The sequence below is a fragment of the Pongo pygmaeus genome, chromosome 10 (genome assembly GCF_028885625.2).
Source record: "Pongo pygmaeus isolate AG05252 chromosome 10, NHGRI_mPonPyg2-v2.0_pri, whole genome shotgun sequence".
NCBI lineage: Eukaryota > Metazoa > Chordata > Mammalia > Primates > Hominidae > Pongo > Pongo pygmaeus.
Genome location: NC_072383.2, coordinates 63774735 through 63793281, shown reverse-complemented (window position 1 = coordinate 63793281; position 18547 = coordinate 63774735). Strand labels below are relative to the sequence as shown.

General features: G+C 37.5%; 1 protein-coding gene across 1 annotated transcript in view; it reads right to left on the bottom strand.

Annotated features, from left to right (window-relative positions):
- HMGA2 (high mobility group AT-hook 2) overlaps window positions 1–18547 on the bottom strand; it is a 144150-nt gene that overhangs the window by 20072 nt on the left and 105531 nt on the right. The window lies entirely within an intron of this gene.

Sequence of the window (18547 nt, the reverse complement as noted above, 5' to 3'; positions counted from 1 at the left end):
CATAGACCTATTACTTAATCACTTCACTGATTTCTAGACAAAATTGACTGGTTATTTATAGAAAAAATGTCCCAAAATATTGAATAAGTAGACACAGCTCAAATTCTAGACAAGTAATCATCAAATCTCTCTGCAAACACTCCAAATGGCCATGAACCATCAAGGCCAGCAGCAGCCTCGACTTGTGTAATTGGGCACATTGATGGGAGTAGTTTTGACTTGTGGTGTGAACAATATCCTTCTTCACTCTTTGTCCAAAGTTATGCAAAGGTTCAAAACACAACCTTTCTCTCTGTATAGAACATTCACCAAGATCCACTTTCATTTATGTGCTGTGAAATATGCTCTTATCCTCAGAAATTTCATAGTGCTGCTGTCCTGAATACATTTTCTTTGAATTTGACATTTACCTGGCTGAAGGAGGATGACCATTATCAAGAATTTGCCTTTCATGAAATTATGTGATCAACATACTTGTTCATGGCCCTCCGGATTTACAGTTTTAAAACTTCAGTATTCCAGAATGTCAAGATTTGTGTTTGGGTCACTTTTCAAAGAATGAACTTCAGGCTTTGGAGGCTTTGAATCACTTTTTTTTTTTAAAGCATAAGAACCTCCCCCACACCTTTTATGTTAGATCTTATGTGGAACCGTACAACAGAAAGTAGACAAAATGGTATTTCTGAGACTTATTCACGTGGCCTCCACTCCAACCCATCTCTGCCCTCCCAGGATGCCCCTGAGGCCACTCAACGAAAAACTGGCGCTCCAGGGGAAGTTAAGTAAAAAAAAAAAATCTTAGGGCTAAGCATGTTGGCACATGCTTTTAGTCCCAGCTACTTAGGAGACTGAGGCAAGAGGACTCTTGAGTCCAGAAGTTCGAGGCTGCAGTGTGCTATGATTGCACCTGTGAGTAGTCACTGCATTCCATTATGGGCAACATAGCAAGACTCTGAGTCTTAAAAATCTCTGATTTCTAGATGCAAATCCTCCTGCAGACCTGTATCACCAGGACAGGTGGAGGCAGAGCGTCTTCATAGCATTCACCCCGTGTGACTCATACTATCAGGTTGAGCCACATGAACTGGCATTTTTGTAGGTCAAAACCAATCAATTATCAGCAATTTCATATGGTTTAATCCCATACAATCAAGATAAGGTCTTTCTAATTCAGTAAGAGTAATTTTTGTGACTTGTCATTAGGCTGTATTAGGCAACAGATTTTTGTACCTTCTGCGTACCTTTTTGTACCTTCTGAGATCCTGTACTCAATTTTTCTGCTCACTCCTCTCCAGCCTGGATCCTTCCCCTTACACTTATTTTACCAAAGACTGCCAGATTGCAGTGAAAAGAGGGATTGGCCTATACCAGGTGTGGTGTTCCAGTTTCTTGCTTATGCTGTGGTACTTCTTCCAGAGCACCAGGACTGTCTTTGTGGCCATCTGGCTCGATTCTCATACCCACTCCAAATCCACCTGAACTCTACCTCTTCATTGAAACTGGATGACTGAAATAATTTGTACATAACACTTCTCTGTGGCTATCCAAGGAAGGTCTAGAATGAAAACTGTCACTTTGAATTAAATTTAAAATTAATGGTCAACTCAGGTATCATTCAGATGTAGGGGAGTTCAGTTCGAGGTATTCTACAATAGTAAGTGATCAAAAAGTTTTAATGTACCTAAGGAATGTATTTGATAATTAGATAGGAATATGGTATATCTGAAGTTTGAAGGATTTATTTCAGATCAAATGTTGTTGCAACATTGTGAGGATGAGACTCAGCTATAGCTAGCTATACAAATCACACCTCTAGGCACCACTTTTCTGGGGTTGAAAGCTTTTCTGTTATAGTGCTTCCTAAGTTGGGAATGAACCTGCCCCCTAGTGATGGGAGGCTTTGGTAAAGAGGAGAAACCATCTAACAGGAGTAGCTAGTCAGAGTTTTCTCTGAACCTAGAAAAAGCCTAGGTTAGGTCTTAACTTCCATTCCTTGTGCCTCCTCTGTGCATTTAGAGATGACTGTGCAATGTGTGTATACATATAGCTATGGGTGGTTACAATTCCACAGCAACATCTGGCCCTTATGGTGCAAAGGAGATTTTGTAGTTCTCTGTACAAAGTCTCCTAAGAAGTGATAAATCTATGGGGGAGTTTTGGCAAAATCTCTGGAATTTCTGCTTGGTATTGTGGAAGAGGGGAAGTGTTCTTTATTTTCTATTCTACTTGGCTTTGCGCTTAGACTTTAATGCAAAAGACAAAAGTAAGCATCATTTCAAAAGTATTTATTGGATGATTATAGCAAAGTGCCCTCACTGCTGCTGGCCTCGTTTCATCTGCTCAAGGATGAGAATAGCCACAAGCTGCTCTAGTTAGTGTTGATTAACATCAGACTGTGTATGTGTGGCAATGAGCCATAGCAGCTCTCATGAGAACAGATTGGGGGGCTGATACTTTAGAGTTTTTGCCTTCCCTCTGGTGCCTTTCAGACACCTTTGGAATGGAGTGAAAAGATCAATGGGAAGCCCTTTAAAAATCACAGTGTCATGATTAGTTTCAAAATGCAGCCTTCTGGATCCTGACCTGATGAAGTGGTTCATTGGCTCATCAAATACTAATTGATATTTGAACTATATGACAGACAGGAACTGGGTGTAGAAAACAAAGAAGAAATCTTTCAAGAAACCTAGAGTCTAATGGGGGAGACAAATGAAAAACAGATATTAGAGTACAATGTACAATTTTAGATTAATATTTTTTCCTACAATGTTTTCTTAAGTGTGGGGAGGCGTGTTCATCAAATATGGAAAAGATAAATGTAGGAAAGAAGAGATGACTATTTTCTTTATAATAGAGAAAATGAGAAAGTAGAGATAAGGTCACTGAAAAAAAATTCCATAAGAAATTTGAAGACAAAGTAGAAGAAAAGTATCACTTTTTTCCCTATCACAAAGAAATACATTAAGAAAATTTCTTTGCCTTCACTTTGGAAAGTTAAAGATTACAATTAAGCTTAACAAATTAGAAAGCAAAAGATGTGGTTTGGGGATAGTGTTGTCAAACCACGGTTAGTGTTAAGGGGATGCTCTGGTGTGCTCCCGAGTTATAGCAGTTTAATAGGCATTTTTGTTTTACAGGAGATGGTTGTGCTCTGGGGAACATAAAGCAGTCTGAAGTAAACAGTCACACACAGGTGGGGTAAAGGAATACACAGTCTCAGGAGTTGACTTTTCATCTCAATTTTTATGATTCTCTAAGATTTTAGGGGAAAAATCCACCCTTGGTCAAAAAGTGGAGTTAAAAATTGTGAGACTAATGTTACTTCATAGAAAATAATGAATGTTTCAGTCCTATTTCCTTACGCTACAAGTTTTCAAAAAAGGAACGCTATACATATATATATATATACACACACATATATATATACTTTTTTTTTAAGGCTCAAATTATTTATTCTATATGTATTTCTTTTTCTCTGTGTATGACCATTCACAAAGCTAGGTCACTTTGCATACGCACATGTGCTTAAAAGCCAGCACAAGACAATGAATAAATATTTGAACTGCCATGCTGCTGGGTTTTCACAAATCAAACACGTATGCACAGATGCTATACCCTAAGTTCAAACTTTAGCTAATGTCAACTCCAGCCAAATAATGACTAATTAATGCTCAATATTAGATGAAAAGGAGGCATCTATGAAATAATGGAAATGAAATTAGATGCTATTGGAGATTACGAAGAATTAATATCCAAATTTGTTGTTAATACTCCAATCACATTGGCAATATACTTGAAAGTCCCTTTAAGATATGCATCTTCTTGACATTTGGCCAGTTATTCAGATAGAGATTATATGAAATCAGATCAGGACTTGAACTAGATATACACAATTTGACATGTAACATGTATATCTTTTCTTGTATGCTTGCCCATAAGCTTATAGAAATAATATGATTTTTAAAACAGTTCTTAGTACTTTCATTCTGACTAAAGAGATTTAGAATCAATACTCAGAAAATTTATTTGGTTCCAAGAACATTTGCCCGGTCTTAGACTAAACATTTGAAAATGGTTTTACAAAATGATTTGACTATCAAGTATTTCCCAGCAGCTATAACAGTTACACATGGAAACTGAATTTAAAAAGCTGAATCATGATTTTAGGCATTTCTTTTCCTTAAGGAAAGAGTCAGTACATTTATTTGTAATCTCTTATGTTCTCAAGGACTGCAAATGAATAGTTTATGGGTTGAGCGCTCTATGATACTTAACTGAGTCATATCTCTCCTAGAATCCTAATTTAGCACTATTTTCTTGGCACTAGTTTAGGGCTGACTTTAGCAGTTGAGTTGTTTTCCTTGGAGGAAGCTTAATATTCACTCCGAGAAACATTAACTATTCCCGAACATTAGCTTATATCCTTAACGTTTTTAAACAGTTGTGAAGTGAGTTCTTTCTGCTACATGCTCACACTTCCACAGTGGCCCTGACACCCTGGCCTTTCCAGAGAATATCTTCTTCCTGGACCTTCCTTCATGGTCTTCTCTGGATTGATGACCTTTCCTCAGAAGCTGTAAATTAAAATGTCTCCATTCCCTTTTTTAGAAAATCAAATACTTCATTCGTCTTGTCTTCCAAATCTACTCCATCTCAAACCTAAGCGGAGCTTCAGGCAACTGTCTTGAACTACCTAACCCAGCTCAACTTCTCTAAAATGCATGATTCTGGGTTCAGCATTCTGTTAACTTAAAAACTGCTTATCTTTGTTTAGCATTGTATAGAATATTCCAGAAATGTCTCTCTGAACTTGGCTTCACGATCACATTCATGGAATCAAACATTCTTTCATTTCAAGATGAGATGACATGAGTTTTCATTTTGTTGATATCGACCATATGATGATAATGACACATAGTTTGTATGTGTCATATAACAGTGACACATAGTTTGTATGTGTCATATAACAGTGACACATAGTTTGTAATGTGATTTAAAAGTGCACTGATTCATTTTAACCCTTACAACAACCATGTACAGAAGTATTGCCATTCAGATTCATGCATGCAGAAGCTGAATCCAAAAGACAGTAATTGACTTGCAAAACATTCCAAGGCCAGCATATAATGAAGCTATAGCACCCGCCCAGGTTATATAGCTCTGCATCTTTTTCCCTTCACACTATTCTACACTGCCCCAGAAAAGAATTTTGGGCAATTATTCAGCATATTCTGTGCTTCTTATTTTTTTATGAAGAAAATCAGTGTTATAGGCAACCATCCTCTTTTATCTATAAAAATAGCATCTGTTTTTAAAAACATAATAAAAATCTAGCTTCCTTGGACTATGATTTCACTAAGAAGAAAAATGACCAAATAAGGAGAAAAACTGCATTTTAATGTAACAATTTAAAAGATCTTAGTTCAAAAGAATGTTTCTAATATATTTAAAGGACAAATCAGCACTAGAATACTATTTTTATAATAACAGCTTTGCTCTGAAAAAAGTTTTCTCATCAAAAAGTTCAAGATGTTTTAGAAATATAAAGAGCATCTTGTTTCTCACTAGATTTCTATAAAAGTAGAAACCCTATCCTGCTATTCTTATTTATAGCTATATCTATCTATCTATGCTTTCTTTAATCCTTTTATTTCTATTATTCCTTTTGAAAACTCTATAGAAAAGAAATTCAGGTAAGGCTATGAAGGCTAAAATATCCATGATAAATGTTAATGACTTATTTTTGTTTTTTTTTCTCTCGTTTATCACCTGCTATGATATTTGATTATGTTACAAATGTTAGCTATAAATTCTGTGGTATCTATGATATAGAAAATATACAGGCACAGTTCCTGTATCTCTGGACTTTACAGTCTCATGTATTATGTGTTATTGTCTGTGACCAAAATATGGAGAAGAATAAAAATGCTTGTTCCCCATACAGATGCCATACGAGTCTTTCCCATAATGATGTAGGCCCATCTACATCATCACGTCTCTCCCCTTCCCATCCACATGGCTTTCTACTCAAGAAATCTCCACGTCTCTTGCCTTTAATCCCTTGTCCAGTATGGTCTCTGTGTTCACTGGCTGGTGCTCCTGTGCATGTGTTCATTTCTTTAGAATGTTACCATCCATGACATTATTTTTTACTTATGATACATAAATACAGAGGAAGTCATTTAAAAGACTTCATTTAAAGCTTGTATGTGGCCGGGCATGGTGGCTCACACCTATAATCCCAGCACTTTGGGAGGCCAAGGCAGGTGGATCACCTGAGGTCAGGAGTTCAAGACCAGCCTGGCCAACATGGTGAAACCCCATCTCTACTAAAAGTACAAAAATTAGGCAGGCGTGGTGGTGGGTGCCTGTATTCACAGCTGCTCAGGAGGCTGAGGCAAAAGAATAGCTTGACCCTGGGAAGCGGAGTGCTTGCAGTGAGCTGAGATCACGCCGCTGTGCTCTAGCCTGGGTGACAGAGCGAGACTCGGTCTCAAAAAGAAAAAAAAAAAAAGCTTGTATGTGTGCATGTGTGTGTGTACATATAATATTTATATATATTTACATTAAGGCACATTACTAGTCAAAGCTACTGACACACTGCTTCATGCTCCAGTATCAGAGAAGCTGTGTTTACAAACATTGAGCAGACCATAACACCAGTGGAAAATTTCAGGAAGAATCTTCCCAAAGCAGGGAAATTGGCCATCTACCTGACTCACTCAGTCCCTACCATGTTTCTAGTCTTCTGGAAGAAGTGAATATTCAAAAAAGGTTTCCAACTAATTTCTAAGCCTCTCATTGCCTGGAAGAAGTTCTCTTCCTCTTCTAGCTCTTCTTCCTCAAGTGCTAAGTCATACCTTCCATATATCTCATAAAAGAGTGCTTGTTAGAAATGCTGATTCCTGGACATGACTCTTAGATTTGGGGGGCCCAGTGACCTGCTTGGGAGGATGAGGTGAGAGGATGGCTTGAACCTAGAAGTTCGAGGCCGGCATGGTCAACATGGCAAAACTCTTATCTCTAAAAAAAGGTACAAAAATCAGCTGGGTGTGATGGTACATGCTACCCATTTGATAGTAGTAGTCTCAACTACTCAGGAGGCTGAGGTAGTAGGATCACCTGAGCCTGGGGAGGTCGAGGCTGCCATGAGCTGTAATTGTGCCACTGCACTCCAGCCTAGGTGACAGAGTGAGACCCTGTCTCTAAATAAATAAATAATTTAAAAAAAACATTGTCACGGGAAAGCAATGCTTACACACCTACAATTCTTTTCTCTAACAAGGGAGTTGTTAGCATGAGAGAGTTACTTTTTTGGAGTTCCAAAAGTGGATAGAAGAAAATGAGTATATTTTAAAGGACATATTAAATATAATTTGATCTCCCCATATTTCCTGCAGATCAGTGTATGTAAGGAGGTAATGGAAATCCAACCAATTTGTAAGACTGTAGATAATGAATTCTGATGAGTCTCAAATAGCCCACCAAAGATAATTCCTACTGTATGCTTTTGGGTATAACAGTGAACCCCAACTCAAACTGATTTAATAATAAGGATATTATTTACTTAACATAACAACAAGCCTGGAGATGACGCATGTTTAAAGTTGGTAAATTCAGTAGGTCAAGAAATGTCGGAGCTTCAGATTCTTTCTTTCTGCTGTTCCAGTTGACATTTATTCTCAGTCTATTTCCTTCAGAGTCAAAAAATGGGTACAGTCATTTGCAGTGTCCATTCATAGTGGCACTTCCAGAAATGTCAAGGTCCAGCAGAAGGAGAGAGTCTCTTCTGACAGTCCCTGCAGATTTCACGGCCCTTTTTAACAGGCCAGACCTGCCTCGCAAGGGGAATGGGACCAGCATGACCACCATGGACAAATCAGATTTACCCCAGGGCCATGGAGAGGGTCACTTTCTGTGAACAAAGGAAGTTGGGGAATGGATAGAGAGTAGCAACCGGTTTGGCTTTGCACATTTTACTATTCTCTGTGCTGGTTTGTCTTTGAGGGTTGGTAAGAAGCGCCCTCTTGACCCTGAAATCAGCTGCACAAGATTTTTCTTTGTATTGTTTGTCCAGGACTAGTGCATAAAGTGTTTGCCTTGTCAAATTGTTTCTGAGGAGTTAGAAGAACAGCCCTCTTTGTAGCATGTATATGTTTCAGTTTTACAGTTATTATGGAGATGGTGTCAGTGGTTTTTGCTTTCCTAGTCTGTTTGGAATTTTCCTCTGGCAAATCCAGATTTGTGGACCAAAGGGTGTAGCTGTTCCTGACAGCTAGTTAATGAGTGTGCCATACTGCCTAAAGACCAGCTGTAACTCATTGGTCATGTCCAAAAGGAATTCCAGAGATGGGTAGTAAATAACTAACATGAGCTTCTGCCCACATTCTGGAAGCTGACTAAATGTCTACTGACTTTTAATGGGAGTCAACTGCAGTTCTGCTTGGTTAAGTTGAAGAAGAGCAGAACCTGCGGTTGTGCTTGGGGCTGTCTGCTGCCCAGTCATAACTATTCTCTCTGTTCCATGCCACTCTTCCGGCTCCCTGTCAGTTCAGCAGAGGAGTATCCCACTCTAGGAACAAGTTGTCTATTGAAATGAGATGCTTGTCTCGCTGCAGATGCAGTGGTATTCAAGTCCCTGGCTCTAGATAATACACAGTTTGGTATGTCTGGGCTTATTGCCAGATGTGCAGGTATCTCTCTGATCTTGGGAGGAACTGTTGGTGGTGGTAGCTTTTAAAAAAATTTTAATTTTTTTTAAATAAAGGAAGGATGTTTGTAAGGTGCTATCTTTGATTGTAGTTGCTCTTTCCAGGATATGCAAGTTACTTTGGAGTATTACACGGGCAGCTTTTTGGCCTTGGGAAAAATTCTCCTCCAAATAACTCACTGGGCTTTGTAAGGGTTAGGAGGTGACATCTTGGTACCTGCTGAGTTCCATTCCCTTCACATACAGGGAAAGGAAGTTCAAGATAGTGGGGAAGAACAGGGCTTTGGGGCCAGAAAGACCTCTGAGATCAAGTATGAGACCAGGTATACGTAAGCTGTGTGACCTGGTAGCAATTTAAACTTCAATTTCCTTAATTGTATAAAGTGGATTCCTCATTGGGTTGCTGGGGTGATTAAATATGATGAATGCCACTAAAGTACATAGCACAGTTGCTGGCTGAAAGAACTTAATAAGCATTATTTAATAGCACTAGGGAGGGTGCTGGTGATGGCAGTAGTAGTCACCGTAGCAGCAGTGGTCATGTAATCCTTATTGTTTATGATTTGCAGTGTTCAGTATCAAAAAATGTTGTACCACTGTGATGAATGATTACAGGTCTCTCTGTATTATCAATGTAAAACCTGCACTCTCTGATTTGCAAATTAGTCACTTAAGCCTGGCCGTTTCTGTGGCCTTTGGAATTCTAGTTTCAGCTGCAAAGGAACATGTATGGCAACCAGAACAGGATTTTTTATGTGCTTTGTTCACCTAACTTGTGCAGGACAATGGGAATTTCCTTTGTATTGTGTGACGCAGAGTTCATAGGCATACATTTCACAAAGATGTTATCTAGACTGATTTCCTTCATTCAGTTCTAGCCTGGCTATTTAAAGTACTTGATTTGTGGATAGGGATATCCTCCCCCCACATTCTTGTAAGGCCAAAAAAAAAAAAAAATGAATGGAACAAAAGATTTACAGAGAGAGCAAAGAACACACGCATTCATAATATTAACAAGGAACCATTACTTAATAGTAAAAGGAAAACAGCTTAATAATAGTGGCTTGCAAACTACATCTGACCCACAGATTCCATTTTTGAATGGGTCCAGCCACATGAACATTAAAGCTATATGTATTAGACATGTATGAGAATTCCCTGTAGCTTTTTTTCATAATATTACTGTAACAGGACGCTGCATCAAGAATGCAGTGCCTTAAGCACTTAACTGCTACCCTGCAAGACTTTACAGCTTAAAGTACTTCCCTTGTTCTCCTGTCTTCAAAACACCCTGGGCTGCTGGGAAAGAGATCCAGACTTTAAAATGTACTATTGTTTGAGATTGCTTTTGAAAGGAACATCTATTTTATAAAATTTAATTAATGACTACCAATTACATTTCAGGATTTAAAAGAAAAAAAAAAAGCTTCTTTTTCTTCAAAAGTTACCACTCTCTAAAAATAACTCTCAGCAAGTTACAAAATTAGAATTTCATTAAAAGCAAACAATTTTTCCATGTTCAAAGTTATGTGTTGCTTACAGACTACCTTTAGTATGCTTAGGCTGTTAAAGAGTCAAGAGATACACTTTTCTCCAAGATCATAACAGTAAGTATTCCCACTATGATGTCTGCATGTGTGTTAGGCAGACAGAAAAAAAAAAAGAAAAACCCAAATTCAAACAGGCGTAGTTAGGCTATAACGAGCATGTATAACACACTGCAATTATGCAGATATTTCTGTCAAAGAGATGTCATTTACTCAACAAATTTTCAAATAGCTACTTTGTGCTCAGATGACTAATAGATTATTCTCGAGCAAATGTTAAGCAGCCATCTAATAGATCACATTCAACTACAAGTTCACTGTTTAACAAGTTACAATGGTGCTAATAATTGATAAAATTCCCTATATACATATAAGCTTAGAATTAAGCTAATTTTTCAGCCTATTGTTTGACATCAAATGGAACACAAAGCTAATATGGAAGAGCTTGAATGTTGGAACAATCTAATTTTCTTGATGCTTCCCCAACAGACGCAACAACTACAGTATTTTCAGGATGCAAAGCCATACAGGCTCTGTCACTTCCCTTCCACTGGGGGGCAAGAAAGCCTCCCTTTGAGCTGTGGTGACAGGGTTACATAGGAGGGTTTGGTTGCTCTTCAGTTCAGAAGCCATCACTGCCAGCACCTGCAACTTGCTGCTCTGCACTTTCTGCTCTGACCGCTGGTGAGAGAAGTCACTCTTTCCTTCTCTTGCTCTTAAGATCCCTCTAGTCCTGCAGGGTAACACCTGCTTGGCTGCCACAGAGGTGTCTGGGTCTCCCGGTGCTTTATGGATACTCACCACTCATGCAGGGTCTTCAGGGAGAAGATGAAGAAATCAACAGCCAGCAGCATGAAGAATGCCAGCCTCTAGGTTGAGTGATTTCATTCACAGTTCCTCAACCTATGTGCAAATCACTTTCAAGTGAGGAACTTCTATTCATGTGAACAAATGTAAGCATCAGAACAAAAGTGTCTCAGTTCTGCTCATCACAAACAGATGACATTTGTGGGTGTACCAACAGCCTTTATAGAGAAAATGGAGGTATGATTTGGTAGAAAACATAGAGGCCAAGGCTCTCAGGAAGACAGATTTTGCATTCTCTGGTTATAGCCACAACATATTAGATAGTAAAATCACAGGAATGTCGTTGCACAAGTGGGCTGGGGTTAAAAGGAACCATTCTATAGCATGAATTCCAGTGTTCTCCTAATGAAAAGGAAAAAGACCGAAGCATAAAAGTATGCTGATGTTATTAAAGAATATGGTCATTGCTACACAACTGGAAAAAGTGAGCATGGGAAAATGTCATTGGATCCACGCAATACTGGTTTTATCCCCCCACCCCCCTGTATTTTATCAATGGTTACACAGTGCCACTGTTGAAAATCTGTATAAATTCACAATTACTCTAATTATATGGAATAATATCTCGCAATGTAGCCATTTAAATCTGAATTAAAGCACTTAGAATGTATTTTCTTTAAGTGGCTCTTTTTAAAAAGATGTGAGAATTCCCTATTCTTTGAGGGCTACTGTTCAGTGAATATACAAACACATGTAAACTTTTTCTGCTACTGCAAGCTGAGGCAGAAGAGGAGGTAGGATATAGTTGATAAAAGGAGTTTACAGAAGAGTTCTGTGGCTTTTTCTGAGAACTCATATCTGGGCATACTCTGTCCCAGGACAGTTCTATATTACTGATAAAATTGGTCTACGTTGGCATTGCTTTCTTCACTCTATTATGGTGTTTGTTCATGGCCCCATGGGTTCAAACAAATTAAGGACAGGTTAACTCTTCTTACAAGGTTAATAAACATTTAGTGATTAGGGAAAAATTGTCACTTTTGCTTACTCTATGCTTATAGAATATGCTTATAAGCACTCTATGCTTATAGAGTGCATACCAGTGTTTAAAAAGATAAAGACATTTTTGATGGATACTTCCCACTATCTTTTATATTTGTTCTTTCAGTCAACCATAATTTCAGAATAACAGACTTACCTATGCATAGCTACTGAGGAAGCAAGGTATAGTTTGGTAAATTTTTTAAATAATCTTTTTATCCTTTAGCATTAATTACCTCATTCATTGAATGCATCATTCAGTATACAAAATGTTATTACAAAATGGATTTCATAAGAAGTGCAATGCAATCTATTTTGCAGACTATAGTGATTGTTTACACAGGATAAATTAAAGGGGTGCTTTGCAAGATCGCTTATGCTTAAAGGACAAAATATTAAGGAGGCTTAAAGAAAACTTACAGCTTAATTTTGTGTCTGGTCAGGTATATGTAATTTTTGGTACAATAATAAAAACAAACTTTCATGGAGTTCTGCAAAGGTCTTTCCTGTATATCAGCATGTATATGAAGACACCACGTTTACGAAGCATGGAAATATCCCCAGGTTACTCTTGGCAGCTGATAATGAATGAAGGAAACATTTCAAACCTATGCTAGTCTACCTCCAAAGGCCCTACTTTACCTTCACATTATACTAGATAGGAGTGTAATCTTGATAAAGAATTCGTAAGAATGCAATTCATCCCCTAAATATCCTAGCTGAACTTCTCAAAGTGATAAGGAATGCTCCTCTGTCACAGCCCAAAAATAAACTTAGCATATATGGGACAGAGGTGTGGGAAATAAAAAACAAGTTGGTGTCTGTGATATGTGCCCAAGATGCCAAAATCACTGATGTTTTGAATGGCAGTGGCAAGAACAACCTCACTGGCTATAGTCATTGCAATAGTTGTTTTTTAGAAAGTGAGGATATCCTTTTGAAAGATGGCTGCTTTAGGTTTTGTCTTGAACACAAATTTTGTAGACGGTAGACTTGTCACAATGCCCAGAGAGTCCTGTTGCTGCACAGTTTCCCTCCAATTTCATGAGAAAATGGCCAATGATTAAAAATTTAAAAAAGCACTCTCATATCTGTAGTACTATTCAAGGAGGGACAGGGCATTACTGCCTGGTGGTAAATACATTCCACACTATTTATCACCAAATAGCTCTATCTGTCATGGCACTGTGACTGGTCCTACACCCAAATTAGGGTTTACAGAATTGAAACTATCCTTTTAACTATCCATTGAATTTGTTTATTCATTTATTTTTTTCATTTATTCAACATACATTCATTGAGTGCCTTCTATACACCAAGCACCAGGGTGGGTACATAGTTCCTGGCATATAGCCTGCATTCAAGAAATGAGAAAGGAAGAAAGAATGAAAGAATATGATCTTTGCCACTTGACAAGTCTAGTGATGCTTATGTTAACAATCAAACATTATCAAGAGACACATAAAATTACATTCAGTGAATTCATAAATGTAGTTTGAGACACACAGATCATGCACATTGGCTAAATTTTCATATACAACCACATTAACAAAATTTGAAGTTAAAATTTGAAGGCAATAACTCAACTATCTGGAAAATTAATATCCTCTGAGATTCCAAGATTAGATGAGCATTTACAGTACCCAGTTTTGACTCCAGCTCTCACTTCCTCTTCCTTCTGGGAAGAAGAGGTGCAGTGACAATGTGAACCTTACATGAAATATAACTATCTTGTTTTATACTTCTTAGAATGAAAATGCAGATTTCTTGTGCTCAAAAACCTGGACATTGAAGCCAAATATGTGCTATGGAACAATTAAAGAATGAAGGTAACCGGACTATCCAAGTGTACATAGTTTACACTACTCAAATTTATTTTATTTTTTTGAGAGACAGGGTCTTGCTCTATCGCCCAGGCTGGAGTGCAGGGGCATGATCATAGAGCTCCCTGTAGCCTCGAACTCCTAGACTCAAGTGATCCTCTTGTCTCAGCCTCCTGTCAAGTTTAAACTATTCAGACAAACCTTCATTTCTTGGGTTTGGTAAATATTTCAGTCCTTCATTGACTGTGTCGTTCTGGCACCCATCCACTAATAGATCCATGCACTTAGAGGTTTTAGAGGAGAAAGGGACATAGATGCCTAATCAGCAATTTGTATGCTAGAAATACCATGTACATTTGGACACATCTAGATATACTGATACACACACAAACACACACACACACACACACACACACACACATCTATAAACTTAGCTCCTGGGTTCCATTCTTGTTGCCCTTGATAAGTAGAACAGTTATAAGTATATAAAGGATATTTATGGGAGGGAAAATCTCTTAAGTCTTTCAACATTTGATTGCTTTACATAGTTGTGAGATGATGGTTTCGGGAGGGGGTAAAGAAGGAAGTTCCAAAATGTGAAAGGTATTTAAATCTCTTAAATTTTTTTCTTCAAAGGAAGAGAAAAAGAATGAAATTATGTTTTCCCTCTTCAACAAGATGACTTGCAGAAGGGCTGTGGGCAGAAAAATAACTTAAAAGAATATAAAGACCCAGTGACTTGAGTCCCTTTCATGAAATATGTGGGTTAAAAAAAATCCAATAACCATAAAACAACCTTTTCTTTGATGCTGAACAAAAAACAAGCTTGAAATTTAGTGCTGCTGAGCAAATGAATGAAAAATACAGATGTCTTTTACCTTCAGCTCAACTCAGATTTGCCATCTGAACAGCTCCATGCTTAATTTAACTCTTTGTATGACTGATCGTACCAAAGCATTTAGTTAATAACAAAGGTTTAACTTGAAACTTAAAAATATACATTTTTTTCCTTCCTTTTTTCCTGTCTTAGTGAATTAGAAAGTTCAGCTGCACCATATCCCTTTACTTATCCTCCCTGAATTACAAAACTTTAACACATAAAAGCAAAATATGCATGTCTTTTCCTGGTATCGTAATCTAGTCTGATTTTTAAAAATTAAGATATTGATTGTCTTATTTAAAATGTAGGACCTTGATGCTATTTTAATTTTCCAAAGTCAGCTCGTAATACCAATTTCCCCAAAGGTCAAAAACAATATATTAAGGAAATACCACCTGCTACTTAGAGCTTGCACAGGAAATTTGCATTTCCACTTTGTAATGCATTATTTAGGGGGAGGAAATGACAGACTGCTTCATTATCCCAAGGCGCAGAATCCCAATAGCTGCAAAGCAGCAGACAAAAAGGAAAAGAGGCCGGTGTCCATTTTCCCACCAAATATCATGGAAATTACAAATTCAGTAGGAGAAGCCAAAAAGCATGTGTTGAAAGATGCCAAGCTCACCGCAAACTCTCTCTTCTGTCCCCATGAAAGCCAGGCTTGCCTGCCAGCCCACTTGAGTTGGTCTAGTTCCACAGAGGGGCAGGTACGGGCCCTGGGCACATTTTCCAATCTTTTGTAAATAGTCCCTGAAGGATTAAGGTGATGGTCATGGCCATACCCTTTAACCTGCCTCAAAGAGTGAGGGAGAGCTCATGGAGCTTGCCTGTCCAAAGTTCAACAGACCCTTTCTAAGGTTTTATTTACACACCAAACAAGATTGAAGTTAGATTACTTCCCACTGTCTAGCTCACAGGAAAGAAGCATTCTGTTCAGATATAATATATACATTAAGAAACAAACGAGTTGCTGAAAGCTTCTCCTCTTGTAAGCATTCAACTATACTGGGGCTTACAATATATTCTACTCTGAAATAGGCAGCTTTTCTTGAGTGTATCATCTCTGTCCTTTTTCTTCTCATCTTTTTCCATCTTTTATGGCTCCCCCCTCTACAGTTCTTACTTCTGTATATAAAAACCTCCATTCCTCGCCACATATCCCATAGTTAATGTGTGTGACTATTAAAGCCACCTGTGTCTTGACACGTTACAAAAATGCAATCAACTCATCAGTGATTTTATCTGGGTAAGGGCAAACAACCAGTTTATCCAACTGTTTTTCCCCAGTGAGTCAACTGAATATCCTCTTTAAAATGAGGTATTTTCAGTTGAATTTAGTTTAAAATTGAGTAGAAATGAGTATTCACCAAAGTGCTTCGTGTAAGGTGCTTCATGTGCTTGAAGAGTTGGTGTAAGGTTTTGTTATCTACGTGTGTAAATTAGCTCCTTAAACATACATCTCTTTATAGATAAGATCACCTCTCAAGAGCCCTTCTAGCTTAAGAATTCTGGGATTCGGGGTTTAGGGATAGGTCTTCTGCAATTTAAACACTCCTTTTTTAAATCTGCAGATTTCTAAAATACATATATGACATATATTACATATGTACATATATGTATGTATATAAATATCTAATACATATATACATAGGTCTCTTTAGACATATCAAATTGATACTTTTTTTCAATTTTTTAAAACGAGTAAGTGTTTAAAATTAGGATTACTTCCTTTTATCTTCAAAGAGGAAAGGTATTTAAATTTTATAGTCATAATGCACTATGAACAAACAAAACAAAACTCCGCTTTAAAAATCAAGTATGGGAAGGCTGCAACACTGAACTATAGAGTATGGAAAACACGAGGAAGTCTTGTTACTCAGAGAAATGGTTTGACAAACTTTGGCCAGAGAACAGTCCTCAGTATTTATGTAGGAAGGAGTTTAGAGAACAGGGAAATGTAGAACTTGTCTGCACAGTATCCAAACAGCTATACAAAAACTTGGCTACTTCTCTGAATATTTTAATTGTGATTCTAAAAGTTTGCTGTGCATAGACCAATTCTTAAAATGGTAAGAAGATTAGAAAAATGGAAATCCCAAAGTAAGATACATACATACATACATACATGCATATATACAGTACACTACATATATAAATATATATGTACTCTTTGTCTTTGCATCCTTTATATATGTGTAATCTTTATACAGATATAAATACAGCCATGTACCACATAATGTCGTTTCACTCAACGACGGAACTGCATATATGGTGGTGGTCTCAGAAGATTACAATGGAGTTGAAAAATTCCTATTGCCTACTGACATTTTGATGATCCACACCCTATGTGTGCCTAGGCAAATGTGTGTGCTATGTCTTAGTTGTTAGCCAAAAAGTTTGAAAATTTAAAAAAAATTAAAATTTTCAAAATAGAAAAAAGCTTATAAAGATATAAAGAAAAATATTTTTGTACAGCTACATAATGTGTTCGTGTTTTAAGTGAAGTTTTATTACAAAGAGTAAAAAAGTTAAAAAAATTTAAAGTTTATAGAGTAAAAAAGTTACAGTAAGCGAAGGTTAATTTATTATTGAAGAAAGAAAAAAATTTTTTTTTTTTTTTTTGAGGCGGAGTCTCGCTGTCGCCCAGGCTGGAGTGCAGTGGTGCGATCTCGGCTCACTGCAGGCTCCGCCCCCTGGGGTTCGCCATTCTCCTGCCTCAGCCTCCCGCGTAGCTGGGACTACAGGCACCCGCCACCTCGCCCGGCTAATTTTTTGTATTTTCAGTAGAGATGGGGTTTCACCGTGTTAGCCAGGATGGTCTCGATCTCCTGACCTCGTGATCTGCCCGCCTCGGCCTCCCAAAGTGCTGGGATTACAGGCGTGAGCCACCGCGCCTGGCCAGGAAAAATATTTTTTATAAATTTAGTGTAGCCCAAGTGTACTGTGTTTATAAAGTCTACATAGTGTACAGTAATGTTCTAGGCTGTCACATTCACTCACCACTCACTCACTGACTCACCCAGAGCAACCACAACTTCCAGTCCGGCAATTTCCATCCATGGTAAGTGCCCTATACAGGTGTACCATTTTAAAATATTTTATGCTGTATTTTTACTGTACCTTTTCTATGTTTAGATATGTTTCGATACACAAATACTTACTATTGTGTTACAATTGCCTACAGTTTCAGTACAGTAACATGCTGTATAGGTTTGTAGATTAGGAGCAATGGGATACACCATTTAGCCTAGATGTGCAGTAGGCTGTACTATCTAGGTTTGTGTAAGTACACTCTTTGATGTTAACACAACAATGAAATTGCCTAAAGATGCATTTCTCAGAATGTACCCCTATCGTTAAGCAATGTATGACTGAATATATATCTTTATAAAATATATAATATATACACACACATATATACATACATACGTACATATGTATATACTCACATACATATTTTGGGTGACAGAAATATGTATGTATATATGTATGTATATACATATATACACATACATATATACATACATATTTTATATATACATACATATATAAAAAATATATACACACACACACACACACAGAGAGATACAGAGAGAGAGAGAGAAAGAGACAGACCAGTAAGCCTTTATTTTCCATGAGGACAGGTATTTGTATTACCTGAGGACAAGAGAAGTTTATATTAATCCAGTAAAGATGTTTGGATAGCCGAAAATACAATTAGCTGTAAGTCAAGGTTCTA